The 16,554-nt window shown below is 40.7% G+C and overlaps 1 long non-coding RNA gene across 1 annotated transcript; it reads left to right on the forward strand.

Annotated features, from left to right (window-relative positions):
• Positions 1-1,379: 1,379 nt before the first annotated feature.
• On the forward strand, positions 1,380-4,048 carry LOC108495675. Its single transcript, XR_001874197.1, has 3 exons — positions 1,380-1,590; positions 1,918-2,013; positions 3,824-4,048. It is a non-coding gene; the product is annotated as an uncharacterized LOC108495675 (long non-coding RNA).
• Positions 4,049-16,554: the final 12,506 nt, after the last annotated feature.

The following is a 16,554-nucleotide window of genomic DNA, read 5'->3' on the forward strand; positions in this document are numbered from 1 at the left end:
ACTGAGGATGCAATAGATTTCACTCATGACAGATATGCATACACACACATATGCATGAAAAGCTCATTCAGCAGGATTAGGCCAAATTACCATAGTGTGTGCAAAACAGCAGTGCCATCCGCTGAAAGCATGCCCTTTGCTAGCTCATTTTGATGAATGACTTTGGTTTCTTCCAGTCTCTCATCCCAGCAATATTATTGTGAATACAACATGGAGACTTTTGTATTAAGCGTTTCAAGAAGTTTTCATATAGTGATAGTAAGGCCTCTATGATCTAATATTTCCAGGGGAAATTTTTGTTCAGATTTTCATTTAGTTTTTATTTTACATTTTAGGGGCAAGATACCTGGAATGCCAAAGAACACATCTTGTTCCATCCCACTTGGTCCTTCACAGACAGAGTTTGGCCATAAGTCCAGTGGGAAATGGAGATGACTTGTACTCTTGCCACTTTGCACAGCTTAGACCCTAGAAATAGCAATGTGAGTTGAGAGCAGGTGAAGAGAAAGGCAAGATCAGATAATTTATTGCAGCTCCCCCCTATGGTAGTTACAGATGAATCTCCATGGATGAAATGTTACTTGCAGAAGTTTGAAGCTGGGGGATAGGAATCGTGTCCCTTTTGGATCCCGGGAGCAATTTACTTCCAGCATGGGCGCTGCAGCGAGCAACAGAGCAGCAGTGATAGCGAAGGGCAGTTCAGAAACAGCATTTTCTCCTGAAGATCCTTCCCATTTTTCCCTGCATCTCATCGCTTGTGCTTGTAGCAAGGCAGGTGGCATGGCTCCCCAGTGCAGATGGCTGTAGGAGATGAAGCACTGCCTCCTCCAGTGCCAGTGGGTGCAGGCAACCAAGTCTCTGCACCCAAGCAGCCTGGACTGGGAAGCAGACTCTGTTACAGTCGTGCGCAATGCTGCCTGATGATTCACTCCAACTAGCTTTTCATTCCCTTGGGAACACAGAAGGGAGGCAGGGAGAAGATCAGCACCCCGCAGACCCAGTTTCCCCATACCTAAGCTTACCCTTGCCCTTACTTAAGAGGAGTATGGAAAATCTGTCAGAATAAACATCATTAAGGATTATTGTTAGAATGTATGAAGCAAGGACTTAACCTACTGCCTTGAACTCTCATCAGCCCTAATAAAAGGTGAGGGGTGAGCTTGAGGGCTATCCTGCAAACTGGGCAAGCCATGGTGATGCAGAGTTCTATCAGTAGGCCACTGGGCTGGCCTGGCAATAGTTTTTAGCAGAGTAAAAATACCTGACTTTGACAGCTAGCATGCTGGTTTGTGTGTGCATAATTTGCTGTGATCATGCTATAAATCAAGATGAGACTGCTAAAATTATGTATGACCTCATTTGATAGATTATCTAATAAGGAATTTGCTAATGCAGTTTATCACTTAAAAAGCCATACGACTGCTAAGGATGAGTACTTTGCTGCAGCACATTTAAACCTAATTGTCAGAGGAGAAAAGCAAGCGGATTTCAGAGGTGAGTTAGAAGAGCATCCTTATGAGGATGATGTCTTCACTAAATCAGTGGTGCAATGCAGCAAGCAGGGTGGAAAGGAGTCTCCTCTGGATAAAGGTACAGAAAGCTGCTAGACAAGGCTGTGCTGTGTGAGAATACTGCATGGACTCACTGATCAGTAGTGCCTTTATAAGTGTAAATAGTTGTATCCTAACGGGCATGCTTGCTTTTATTGTTTGATCTGGTGTTATCTTTTAATTTTTATGACATTTCAGTTCTATTTCACTGTCTTGCAAGCAGATCTAAAATCCCTGATATGTGGAAAGAAACTACCAGCCTAGACCTCTAGCTCTAACTTGCTATTCTGGTTATCATGCCTGTCAGAATGAAAAGAGTAATTGTTTTGCTGCTATATGTTACCATCAAATATTTTTGTTCTTCCAGTCCTGTGACTCATTTAAAAAGACTGAACATCACTTTGACGTACACAAACAGAACTAGAAAGCAGCTCAAGCCAATGAAACAAAGCTTGTTTTGCAGGTTTGTTAATCACATATTCTGTTCCAGTCCTAAATTTATGATTAATATGATTAAAATATAAATGCTGTTTTCTTTACTGATGTTTTTCTAAAGCTCATTCTGGGGTCTAAATGCCTGTATACATTCCCTGGATGTATAATACTGTTCAAAGCCTCTGAGATAAACATTAAACCTTCTCACAACTCTATGTGTGTGTGTGGAGGGGGAGGTGTTAGAGAAGTGATGATTTTGAACTCCATTTTAAGATTGAGAAAAATGAGGTAGAAACATGAAAGAGCTTACAAAAGGCCACACAAAAAAATCATTATCAGAGCCAAGGCTAAGCCTCTGACTTCCCACAATCCCCATCTCACCTCTTGACTGCCCAGAGCACATATCCCCTTTCTAGCCCCCGCACCTTGAGCACATCTGGACTCATTTGTACCCTGCCCAAAAGGGGGAGTTTGTTCTTCTCCAGGGGAAATAATGCATTTTGGCAGGATGTTGCTGTACAGAAAGCAAGACATGACCATTAGCATAAGAAGGCAGAAGGTAATTTTACTGAGCACTGCTAAGTCAATACAGTAGTTGATACCTCCACATCGACTTAGGCGTGTAACTAATGATTTGGGATTGTACAGGAGCTACTGGTGTCCCAAGAAAAGCAAAGGTACCTGTAAACCATATATAAAGGGCCTAGGATCAAGGAACTGAAGAAGGATATTTTGGTAGAGTCATAAATTAGAGTCACACAGGGGAACTCCCTGTGACATTTGCATAGGAGGCCCACCTAAATATGATGATGCCTGTGTTGATAATGTAATCCCAGCTGAGTAGCTGGAACTGTTCCTGGGAGTCTGCATTTCTGTATGAACACACAAAACAAAGCTGTGTGTATACATCTAACTGGAATGATTTATTTACAAAAGAGAAAAACGCAAAGTAATGGCAGTATCATCTACCTCATTAAATGGCCAGCTCTAAATGGGAGAAGCCACTTGAGGGGTAACAGCATAGTTCACCAGCATGCCACATCACCATTTGTGGTTTTCCCCACTGACATTAATTGATACAAACTGAGTTAGTGGATTTTACATTCAAGATACTTCTCTACAACAAGGTGGACTCAGGGCATCTGCTCACTCACCCTAGACTGTCAAATAACTCCCTGGTGATAATTTTTGGTCACAGTTGACATGGCTTAGACGGAAGTTTCATCATAAAGTGTTCATTAGTCATTCCTTGAGTCACCCTGTTTCATGAGCTCTTACCCCTACCAAGATAAAATCTAGCTATCAGTAACAATTCTCAGAGACCTACCAGTCAGTGATTGTGTGATGCAACCTGTAGCAGCCAGGCAGAATTTACTCCTCCGTATTTTATCTCCTGCCAGTTATCAGCAAGGCAAAGTAAAAACAGCTGCTCTGAGCCCACATTATTGCAGTGAGATTCCAAGGGAGAAAAGCTGAACTTCATTTAAAACCAAGGGAGAACCAAGAAGAGAAATAAGGGTCCTAAGCCTGTACCTTTGAAGCGGAATTTTTTTCCTCAATACATATCATTCAAAATAAATGCTTCTCATGCCTACTGGGCAGTAAACCTTGCAATGTAGCTGCATGTAGTGTGCTTGGCCATATGGTTAGTAATGCACAATGAAGTGATACATATTATAAAAATAGTACTGGTAGAATTATTCTTAAAACACCACTTATGGGCCAAAAATATCCTCTAGAAGAAACAAACTGTGAAAGTACATATTGAGGTTATTATCTGGTACAACAGGCAAATTCTCCTGCTGTGCAAAATCAAAAGGTGGATTTTTTTTTCCTAGGAAAACATTAGGTAAACATTCCTAGAAAGACAGAAGTGAAATGCCTGGCAGGAACTACAGCAAGCATCTGCTGCTCAGTGGTTAAAGATTGCCCAGCAAAGTCAAGGGGACACGAGAAGAGAGCAGGGCTGAAGCTGAGGTCATACCCAAGGATCTTTCTACATTCCTCCAAAGGGTGGAAATCCCACCCTACCACACATTCTCCTAGATCATATGGGAGATCTTCAGCTGAGTCACTGTAGAAGAGCAATGTAGAAATTTCCAAAGCTGGAAGGAGCAAAGTTTTACAGACATCCTATTATGTTCAACTTACATAATCTCAGTACTTAGCTGCTTAGATAATATAGTGATAGAGCTTTATGGAATTAAAAGAGAAAAAGCTTCTCACAGATAATATTATAGCAAGAATGGAATTAGAGTGCTCAAAAAATCTGTAAAATAAGTCTCATTTTCTTTCTGGCTTTATTGGACGTTTCCAAGAGGGACTTAATGCAACAAAGATGATACCTCAACACCTAATAGTGATGACATAATTTACACTGAATTGTGACTTCTCAAAGCATTGTTTTGCTTTTGGAAAGAGAAGTCCCTGATGACTTAGACACAAAAAGACAAAGATCGGGGTTCAGACAGTAGTCTGCAAAACTTGTACTAATTTCAGTGTGGATTCTTGCCTTCATCTGTACATAACACTAACGTTTTGCAAAATACAAGCAACCCTTATCTCCATGTACTGTAAAGATAAGCACAAAAGTCTTGCACAAGTGGCTGCAGCAAAGGACTGTAACTAATGTGGAAGAGTAATGATGCAAGCATGTTACACCTAGAAATATTTCCTCTCTGATCACAAATTTTGGTGTTTATCTGTGTTACATAAAATACCGAGGAGTTAGATCCTCCACTGGTTTAAGTCATAGCTCTATGAAAGCACATGGAATTATGTTGATTTGTATAAGATGATCACATATTTGAAAAACATATTTTGGCCTAGATGGCTGACAGACTTTCAGGGCTCTCTAGAGTAAGGGACTAGAAGGAAATAAGCCCTTTTAGAAAATAATACATACTTCAGTAATGTGAGTATGCCTGTCTTACTCAATGAGAAATGTACCCTCTTTTCATATGCACAAGCCATGTTATCTCTAATAAAATAATAACACCTTGTGTTGCAAAAACAGGATAGAGACATATATTGAACAATACCAGGGGGTGCTTACTCCAGAAGCGTCTCCTCTGCCTTGCTTCTGATACCTTCCTCTGCTTGCTTTTCCAAAGTAGCACCTCTGGTGGTTCAGCTTTTGTGCAGGTTATTCAAGGACTCTTTTTCAAGTACCAGTACACTTACAGGGATAAGGTTTATCTGAAAGGTAGACTATGCAAACGAACATACAATAAACTTATGCAGTTCCACATTTTTTCCACTCCAGAGATTGTTCTTCCATCACCTGACATTTTGGTGCAAAATGCATCAACAGCCTAGAAGCTGGTATGTAAACTTCACATGCCAAAGAGAGGGAATGCTAAGGACATCCATAGCTGAAGAGTTTCTATGATGGGAGAAGACTATATTCATGTGAGAGTGGAAAACTTGGTTTACCAACAGTCAAGCCATTTGCTTTGGAACAATTTGATCACTACTGGCATTAGACCAATTACTACTTTAAATGGTGCAACTGTCCTTGGGAAAGCATAGGCTTCCAGCTTCCATGACCAAACAGAGGACTGAAAAGGGCAAGGAATGATAACAAAGGAATTCAAGTTATCTATTACCAGAAAGCGGATCTGATTTCCAACAAACATCTGCCATTAAAAACTAGTTTACAATAAAATCTGCATTTCCTTTGTGCAGTCTTATACCTAAGGTTAGCCAGACATGAGAGGTAAAAAGCCAAACCATTTTGCTTATTGACAGTAAAAGTCTGCCAGTTCTTTGCAGCAATAGTGAAAAAAAAAATAAAGGTAGCTACCCATGATGCTGCTCTTCCATAATTTTGAAGCTGTTGTTCAAGATATTGTATTACTTTTTGTCTTTATTTATTTCCAAGTGTTATTGTTTGGCAGGTAAAACTCTTGGACTGTGTTATGTACCAATCCTTTCAGCATCTAGGTTTTCACAGTGATATTAATACTCAAGAATACTGGAACAGATCTAAAATAAATACACACTGTCTTCTTTACTGGGTCCTATGCATCAACTACTGCTCTAGCATGAAGAAATGCTTGGTATTCCACAACTGCATGGAGAACAGAGAAGGGAGAGCTCACAGTGAAATGCTGGGAGCTCACTCACTGTATACAAACAGAATAGAAATTAATCAAAGCTGTTCTTTGATCCCAACAGTCCAGGCCATGTTCTGTTTGACTCCGCACAGGCAGCCTCCAGCCCCTTTGCTCCTGCACTCACACGGGCACCAGGCATTGTTTAGCCTCCCTGTCCTACAAAGCATCTGGGTTGATGCAGCATTAATCACCTTGGGATGAACCTGTGCAAGCCAAATAGGTGCAGGGCCCTTGCTCTATCCAGAAGATCAACACAGGAAACCTCTCATGAAGGAGCAGCCGGCTCTGCCGCTCAGTGCTTCCAGTGACCCAGGTGCCTCAAATCCAACACTCATCATGTTTCCCCCTCTGCTGCTCCCGGAGGACTTAAAGGTGTTCCCTCAGATGTAATAATTTAGCCCTTCCAGGCATCAGTCCTGTTCACCCATGTGAGGACAACAAAGTATTTAAAGCTGAAACATCCAAAGAATATATTCAAGAATCTATGATAAAAGCTACAATTTTATGCACCGTGGAGCATCCATCAAGGAAATGCACAGAGTTAGTGCCACAAAATAATTACATGTGCAGAGTCCATTGTAAACACAGCTTTTATGTGCATCAGCACAGCTGGGGACAGTGTTTAAAAATATAATTATGTAATGCATTTTATGTAGTCTGTGAGCCATTCAAGTGATACCATCGGTTCAGCAAAATTGCATGCAGCAGGTCTGTATCTATTGGCCTGAGCAAAGAAACATTTTTCAAGAGCATTATTTTTTTTTTCTGACACAAAATAGATTTGTCTCCGATGCCTACAGGGGATTTGTGTCTCTGTCATTGGCCACTTTCTCTCTTACTTTCACCAATGAAGGAGAAAGAAATGGGGAGTTATTTTTGGCCTTGCAGCAGATTCCAGCATCTAAATCAGTTAGTTCTGAAACCACTTGGGGTGGTGCCGGTTCTGTTATAATGGCTTTAGAGGGAAGGAATTTGTAATGTCTGACTGTTAGTGAAAGGAAACAAAGCAGCTGTTGTGGGGTAGAAGGGCAAGGCAAGGTTAAGACACTGTGTAAGGAGGCAGGGTCCAGCCTTTAGTACTAGACATGCAGCAAATGATGAGTCGTGGCTAGAGCAGCACAGAGGAGGCTATTACTGAGCCACATACAGGCTTCAGTGTAGCAGGAGATCTCTATTAAAATGCACAAAGAAAACAGGCTTACAGCTATACTTATTGCTCACACCCTCATGCTCTCTCCCCCACTCCCCCTCTCCATTTATTTGGTCCTTGTAATGATTATAGCATATGAGCTGCAAAACATGTAGGGAAAGCTTTGCTTTCCTTCTTGTTTAATCTGCAATTGCAGCTGAGTTGAGGTGATGCAACAGTAAAATTTCTGAGACAGTGCTTAACAGTGCTGCTAAATGATAAGAGCAGCAGCATGCACAGATATTTAGCTGAGACAAATATTGAGCTTTATAGATCCTACTTAATGGTCATTTTAAGGCCCCAAAGCTTTCAACTACTTTGCAGACAGTAGATTATGTGTCTTGGACAAATCCTACACGGAAAATGATGCCCAAACTATCAAAATCTTTCTAGGAGACCAAGAAGATTGTTTTTTCATCTAAAGAGACCATTTAAAGAAATCTGTACCTAGTTTCATCCCACAAGATCCACAGGTGGGAGTAGCAAGATAGGTTCTTCAGCTAGCCAGGAGCTGCTTGGCACAGAAACAGGACTTGATGCTAATTTCTAAATATGGAATTTGCTATCTGAAAAGAGATTTCCTTTTCCCTCTTAGGTCCTGGGTTATGTGTAGAATACTGAAAAGGATAGTGGAGACCAAAATCCTGGTGTCTGCATTCCTTCTTGCAGGCTAGCATCATTGAGAAACAGAGACATAGCTCCTTGCTTACTCCCTTCCTATGAATACTGTATTTCTTTTTGCTTAGTGGAATGGCATTGATCAGGAAACAGAAGATATCACAGCCAGGAGAGTCCATCGCTGGCTGCGGCACGGCAGAGCCTGGCGAAGTGGGAGCTCTGCTTTTGGATCACAGCCAGCTGATCAGCAATGCTCAACAGAATAGCTGTTTGTCTGAATGACAGGCACAGGCATTAACCAGCTACATTTTCAAAAGGAAGCAAATACGGGACCATTTGAAAAATCTCAGAATTGCCATATATTTGATTGCAGAGCTCCTAAGGTATTTAGATGCTTCCTTCCCCATGGAAATCTCTGTAAAATAGATTTAGTAGATGAAGCATTTTGTGCTCTGTGTGGCACAGCCTGCATAGGTTGCACAGATGTAGATTAATATAGTGAATGCCACCTCAGATTTACAGGGAAAGCTAGGGCAGCTATCAATGCGTTGCCTCCACTGCACAGCCTACTGGCATGTGTGCTAGTAACCATATTTCATGTCACAATTTGAAGATAAGGTTTTGCATGAACACTTTATGTAAGTTGATATACACACACATATATGTAGAGCATAGTACTGAGCAGAATCTTTATACATTATTAGGAAAGACTGATTTTCTGAAGGTCTAAGCAGTTAAATGGTTTCTGTAACTAAACTTGAGGAAAAGCAAACTTGCATTTTTAAAATAATTCAACATGATTTTTAAAGTTGCAAACAGTGGAATTTTTTCTGAGAAACTTTATCAACTCAATTACTACTTTGCAGCACAAGGCGTATGGTGGTACTCAGTCAAAATCAAACTGTTACCTTCTATTATGCAGACAAACAAGGCATAAATAAACAGCACTTTAACTTTCTAAGCAGAATTGATCAGTGGCTGACTAAGAAATCTTCAGGGTGAGGTATCAGTATCAAATGTAGGAGTTTTGTGGTAGTTTTTGTTCTGTAAGATGTAACATGCTCATGAATTTTATATTCTCATGGCAATTAGTAATTGTCCACTGGAATGCGTTTGATACTTTTGAGCAAGACATATTTAACACAATGCCTGAAGACAGTGAGCTGCATTTTCAAAACCATATGTTGAGCAAACACCCTCATGAGGTTATATGTCTGTGGCTTGTTTATGCAGGAGATAATTTCTTTGTAAGACTGGCTCAGGTTGTGTGATACCAACAGGTAAAGACCAAATTCTTCTTCATATGTCTTGTCTAATCCAAATGGTATAAAATGAGTTGAAAAACGTACAGTTTTGGACCACAAAATGCTATATTTACTACCTTCCAAAGGAAACATGTTAAGTAGAGTACTGTCAGCAGATGAGACATGGGGAAGACACAGGAATGGACAAGCAATGCGACTTCCTTAGGATCACATAACAGCTTTGTAGAGGAATTCACAGCAGAGCCTTGACTTGTGTTTCACAGATTGCTAACCACTCTCAGGTCCAAACTGCTTGCAGTTTGCCTTTCTGTAGAAAGTGTTCTCACAACACTGCACTACCACAGGAGCAGCAGAGAACGTGTTCATTGAACATTTGTTAAGCAGATCTGATTTAAGGTTCTTAACACAAAAGTTACTTGAAAGGGTATGCTCTATGCAAGTGCATTCAGCACAACTGTATGGCTTAAATGCTAAAAGCAAATTTGATTATGAAAAACACTTTCAAATGGAATATATTTTATATGATCACAGGGAACCTTCAAAACACAATATAAATAATTTATGTCAGTACCTCCTAGGTGAAGCCTCGCTGGGAATTCAGAGGTAGAAATGTGCAGACAGAACGTTGTGTCCTAGAAAGAGAAACAATGCCACTTCTACCTTTACCGCAGAACAGTGGATCCCAATGCTGACATTAGCATGGAAAAAAAATGAGTTAAAAGCACAGAAAATCCTTCTGACTGTGTGTGCAGATATTTCTGAGTGTCCACAAAGAGGTTAGTGCTAAGTATATTTATTAGTTAGCAGAATTACCTAGGTGTAACTAAAACTGATTCCTTGAAGCCAGTCAATCATTCTTAAAATATGGTACATATGTGCAACTGTTACCTCTTCCAAAAAAGACAACTGCCTTGGCACAGCAGAGTAAGTAATACTGCAGGGTAAATGGTGGGATTTGGTCACAGGTCTGAAGGAGTGTTGTAAGGAGAACCCATCAACCCTATGCCCTTAAATTCCTTCAGGGCTCTTTCTTTAATCCCTCATACTAATGTTATTTATACAGTGTTTATTAAAAGTGGTTTCTAATTTCAGGTGCCTCACTGAAACCACCCAACTGCTAGAAGTTTGCACACCTCCATCTCACTCCAACTGAAATAATGGAAGCAATGGGCAATATGTACTAATCCCATCTCCTTCTCCTTCCCTATGATTGCAGTAACACATTCCCACTTTTTCAAACACCGCTGCTCAGCACACATGGCTACTCAAGCTGTATTTCTTTAAAAAGGTGGGAGTTGGGGAAGCATTGGCTATGTGGGGACTTGCATGCAAAATACGTTTTTTAAGTAAGAAGATACCATAGCAGATGGATTTCATGAAGGAAAAACACTGAGCAAAATGCCATAGCCAGTCCAAATAGTTACAGCAAAGAAGAAATGTGAAATTGAAACCCAGCTTGTAACCATATCTTGGCAGCATACACTTGCAGGTAATAATTGTCTTCACCGTCCAAATTCTCATGCTCTTTCCAGTCCATGAAATGGAAAGTTGAGAACATGATCATCTTGACTGGCAGACAGAGCAGGTGGATGGCAGCTTTGAACTACTCAGAAACTACAAAAGAGACTCAGCCTTTGGAACACATAGGTGCTAGTCAGCCTCTCCCATGGTGACCCTCCAAAGCACCTCATAATCATGATATTTCCTGTTACTCACTATGCACAACAATAGAAGTGGTGGTATGTCCTCATCAACAGGGATGACAACACAACAACAGTTTTAAGGACAAGGACAAGGTGATAGCCAACTTCTCTACCTGTGGCATCATGTAAGAGAACTGTAAATATTTCTTTCCCCTATGGAAAATGTAGGTAGATGTGGGGAAAGGTTCACAGGAATTCTTACCCTCCATCCTATCCTGAATTTTCTAGAATTCACAGCTGTTGGCTTAGATCGAGAGCCAGTTTTGAGTTTCCACTTATCTGGCACATGCAGGTCAGAAATTGGTCTGTTATAGATTCAGAGAGTTTAAGGCAAAAATAGTCCATTACAATCACTCTTTCTAATCTCCAATGTATTTATTTTCAACTTAGTAACCCTATAAAGAATGCCATAACCATCTATTTGAATAAATATCTGGCTAAAATGTGTCTTCTGAAAAGTTATTGAGTCTTGTCTTAGAGAGGAGTATATGAACAATCACTTGTTAGGAGGTTTTTATTAGTAATAAAAATAATTTCAAAGTTAAGCCAAATTTCTAATTTGAAATTAGAATTACCCCTCAGGTTCCAGATGTCTGAGACGTACTCCACGAGTCTCCACACATTCTCTTGAGCCATTCAATCATTTTTTGGTGACCAATACCACCTTACCATGAGAGTACTTTATACTAAGCAAGATAACTTTTAATCTTTCTGATAAAGCTAAACTGGCTCTGCACTGAGGTTCTCCACTAAAGATCTCAGGCCTCAAATCTGTTTGTGGCTTTCTGCACAGACTTTAATCAATACCTAGGCAACTAATGTATCCATCGTTGCATACCAAAAAATAAAGGATATTGAGACAGGAAAGGGACATACGAGGAGAAAGAGTGTGTACTCCACACAGGAAGTCTACAACATTACAAAAGACAGTGTTCAGTTCTGGACTTGGTTTTACTTTGTTTCCTTATATTCAAACCTTACCTTTAGATCTCCTAGACATACAGGAACAACAAATTAGGGAAATCATTGTATTTCCATGGTTGAAGACAAAATTTAAACCCCCTGCACTATAGACAGAACTGCTTAGACACTGGGCAGGGCAGTGTTCAGGCAAAGGTTGGGACTAAGGAGGTGTGCAGAGTATATTCAGGAGAGCACAGAGCTGCCTGGGGAGCTGGCTGGAGGGGTGGGTGTGCAGTGCTCTGCCTCCTGCTGCCAAGTGCCAGCCGGGGCTGCTTCCACTCAGCCCTGCTGTAGGTCATCTGTTTGGACCTGAACAGGGCACTGATATTTGGGCTCCAGGCCGTAGCTATTCAAGGACTGAATTCATGTTTGCTAAGCTGTTAATTACAGTGTAGGACTTAGTTTAATACCAGTGACACAGCAGGAAGTTCCAAAAGTCTGTACTTCGCCTCTCTACCAGTACCAAAAGGACTGTATACCACTCCTTACTCCACATTATTATGCCCTTTAAAAATTATCAGATCACAGTTTCAAGAAGGAGCCATCCTAGGAATGGCATATACTTAAAAGAAAGACAATTTCCAATTACTACAGTCTATAAAAGCCAGAGATCAGATTCAATTACACTGCACTTTGCAATTTACAATCTGTTGGTGTTCATTCCAGCAGAAGCTTGTTAAATGCTCTCTTGCTGCAGACCTTCAAAATGTGCTTACCACCTAAAAAAGCAGAGGTTCTTAGTTTGGAGCCTCACCATATCTCAAGCCATCAAAACCCAGGTCAGACCACACCCTCTGCTCAGAAACTCCCCTTAAGCGAAGATGGCACATGGCTGGATTTCAGCCCAATAAAGATGGGCCTTTCAGCCCTGGAGGGCTACTGAGCGATGTTACTGTGAGCCAAAATTTAATATGTAAGTCACCAGAATACACAAATATGCTGTTCAGATTCTGACAGGCTCACTGACCTATTACTTACATGCTTCTAAATCCAGAATTTGAATGGCCTTCAATTTTCTTTTTTTGAGAAGAAGGCCCTCCTGTCTTCAGTTTGGTTGCTATTGCCGTGGCACATAAATCTCCAGAGTTAACAACAGGCATGTGGTGAAGGTACTTGCCCTAATGTTTCCTAATGCTCATTCAGCAGGTCATTAAGGGCAATACTCACAACCCAAGGGAGGTGGCAAAATCCAGGGGAGGGACCAAAAAGGCAGTAAGATTCACAGGCAGGTGGCCTTCGTAGCCAGCCTCTTCTCATAAGTACAATGCAAAATATAGCTTAGGTATGCTACTATAAAAATTAAGCAGCCAATAGAGTTTTATTGGATCAAAATCATCACACCAGATCAAAATTTGGTGCTCTCTAGGAAACTATATAATGGTGGTGTATAATGGATTAAATGGAGACACTAACACAGGTTTCCAAAGAATCCATGGCTCAGGCAAAATGCAAAGTGTCTCACGACCTGTTAAACGAAGCAGATTCAAAATATACCATTAAAGGTGATAGCAAAAATGTTCACAAAAATGGAAAATGGATGCATTTCTAAACTCATCCCAGAGCTGAGTTAACCTACTCACAGATTTACTCCTTCCCCCCTTTTCTGCACATCTACTCGTATGGACCTTGTCAAACACCAGAAAACATGACACTAAAGCAGAGGAGAACACCAACAGAAATAACAACCCATATCTCTCTTAGTATTTAAAGATTAGACTAGATTTCAAACAAGAAAATTGCCAGAAACAATTAACTGATCCTCTTAACAAGGCAAATTAAAATTATTCAGGATTTGTTTAGAAGACTAGATACCATAGTACTAGTTACTCCCATTAAATCATGACACAGTGTGAAATTAGCATGCTTCTGAATGGGCCACTGACCTTAGGTCATGGTTATTTAACCTACAGTGTAATAGTGCAATGCAAAAAACCACAGTTCAAAGTGGGCAGCTGCCATTGCAGATTTAACTGTCATCCTGGGAAGAGATCGTTTTGTGTGTTCAATTTGCATTTATTTTAAATATTGTGACCTTTCTGATCCCCTTTCTGCATTTCATTTTTTAAGCTTGCCTTAAAAGTGGGTGTTAGTAAGTTTTCATTTTTGTATTGGTTTTGGGTATGGAAGTCAAACATACTTATCTGCTATTGTTCTACTAATACTGAACTACATTACCAGTGACATGGGCTAAAGGGGTTTTGTGTAATCAGGGTAAATCAGAATAATTTCAGAGAAACACATGGAGTCAAGCTCAGATTGCATAAATTACTCCAAAGTCACAGGAGGAACCAGGTCATATAGCAGACGGCAATCTAAAACCTACATTTGAACAGGTGTCAGTTGACCCTCCTGCCATCAAGAACGATCAGAAAAAGCACAAGGGGAGGATGAACGGGAACGAATCCTGCAGGAGCAGCAGGCATGAGAGCCCTGGTTCTCCCAGAAGTCTGAGGACTGCAAAAGCATGCAGCAGTCTGAAGGGCCGCTGGCTCTTACCGTGCCAGCCCTCTGGGGAGCACAGCCAGAGCTGCACTTGGGCAGCATCCAAGAAGAGGTTTTGTCCCTAAACAGTGGGGCTAAGGAGGTTCCAAGGAAGAGGTAAAATTGATTTTGGCAGCCTTGAGGAAAATCTCAAGGCAGTTTTTGAGGTAAAATGAGGGGAAAGCTAGGAGACAGGCAAACTTGGAAATGCAGCAGCTGCAATATCCATCGAAATTTAAGTCACATATGGACTAAAAACGAAATCATAATTTCTGAGCTACGAGTACCACTGGGAAAAGGAGCCAAGCAATTCAGTACAAAGGGAGCTTCAAAGCTGCATGTTTTTAGCTAAACAAACTAAATGTTAACAGGAGACACTGACATGAAGTTGGCTTTTATAAGGAAGAACTTTCCCTTCCTCCTTCCAGCACGGCAGCAAGCCAAGCTGAAAGCCGATGATCAAAGGTCAGTCACCGCTCCTGAATCTCACTAGTTATCAGGATCTCCACTGGAAACAAATGCTTTCACACTACAGTTGAGCACGTTTATAAGGGCTGCTGAAAGCTACATTTCAATTAATGCAGAGGTAATACACTTTGGGTTCTGGGCAACATCAGCATGCGAGATATTTCGAGTGGCAGTGAGTCAATACTCTATTACTTGCAGCTCGGCAGGCAAAGCGCCTGCTGGGAATAGGAAGACAGTTATGCTCTCCCCTCCCAGGAGGGGTCTAAGGTAGGGAAGCATCCACTTTTGCTGTTTGTCCTGTGCTGGGTTTCTTGGGTAAGCTGAAATCTTGGTTTCCAGGATTAATTTCCAGGATTTCCAGCTCAGAACCACTGTTAGAGCCTTACATTTACTGTAATAATATGTTTCAAAACCTGCCTTAGAAGAAAACCAAGCTTCTGCAGATGAAAAAGCTGATAACATGAATTTTGAAAGCCAGCTTTTGTCTGCACTACTCAAATAGGTCTTAGAGGCCTGCCTACCTACATTCCCCCAAAAGCTAGCATCTCATCACTTCTGTTGGAAAGTACTATATATATATATATATATATATCACTTACAAGGGATCATGCAACTGGGGTTACAGAGATAATTATTTATACTTCGGGAAGGAAACGCAGCATTTCACATTTCCTGCACAAAAGACTCATTGGTTTCTCTCAGTTTGGGTCTTGGCCAAAAACTGGATTCCCCCTTCTGACCTTGAGCTGTTGGGAAGTATTTTCTCCGCTAGACAATTAAGAAGAAACTGGACCAGTATTTGAGTATTGGTGTGGCGTTGTGTACTTTTGAGCAGGGTGGCCTTGGCCCTGTGACGGCAGATAGGCCCTTCCACACCTACCTGGAATTTTCTGTCTCTCTCAGAATTGATCCTGGTATGAACAACTTACTGAAGTAGAAATTTAGAAAAAAATACTTCAAGATCTGTCTGAATCCTGGTTAACAGGAAGGCAGGGAATTGGAGTTTTTTGCCCATGAGACTGTGCCTGGCAACTCCATCCTGCTCTGTCACATGCATACAACACAGTGCCTGGTGGAAGAAAAAATAAGGAACATGGCAAAATCATACATCTAATACGGGTGGGTCAAAATGGAGCTAAAGAGAAAATAAAAGATGATATATCCACAAACACTGATTAAGCTGTGGATGTTAACGAAGAACAAAACTTTTCTTCATGGAGCTAAACAGTATTTGGGTCTGAACATTATCCAAACTTAATTTGCATAAAACAGAGAAATAAAGCTGTATTTTTTCAATTAATGAAATTCACTTGGGAGACAGTCGGTACAAAGTCTAAGCAGAAATGAAGACCCACTTCAAACCATAGACTAGGATTTAAAGCCATTGACTTCTCTTTTCACCAGGGCTCATTTCATCCTTCTGCAGGCAGAGAAAGGATCGAGAGAGGAAACTAATGCAACAGCTTCAGGGAAAAAAAAAATCTAACTCGTTAGTTGGAAAATAGCAGCTCAGCATGCTTCGTGGGTTTTCTTCCCCCTTTGAAATTATTGCAGCATTTATTCCTCCGCACTGTATTTAAGTTTCTTGTGCATTTATCACTTCAAAAAAGAATTTGAGTGGATTGGGAATGCATAGTCAAGTATAGAAATTTGATTTACTTATGGCTTTCTCAAAAAACGAAGATTTATCTCTGTATCAGCTGATTTTGGAGATGTGCCAACTAAGAAGGTAACACACAAGAAAAGCAGCAGTTCCATTCTTTT

The sequence above is a fragment of the Lepidothrix coronata genome, unplaced genomic scaffold (genome assembly GCF_001604755.1).
Source record: "Lepidothrix coronata isolate B3197 unplaced genomic scaffold, Lepidothrix_coronata-1.0 Scaffold33, whole genome shotgun sequence".
Classification (NCBI taxonomy): Eukaryota; Metazoa; Chordata; class Aves; order Passeriformes; family Pipridae; genus Lepidothrix; species Lepidothrix coronata.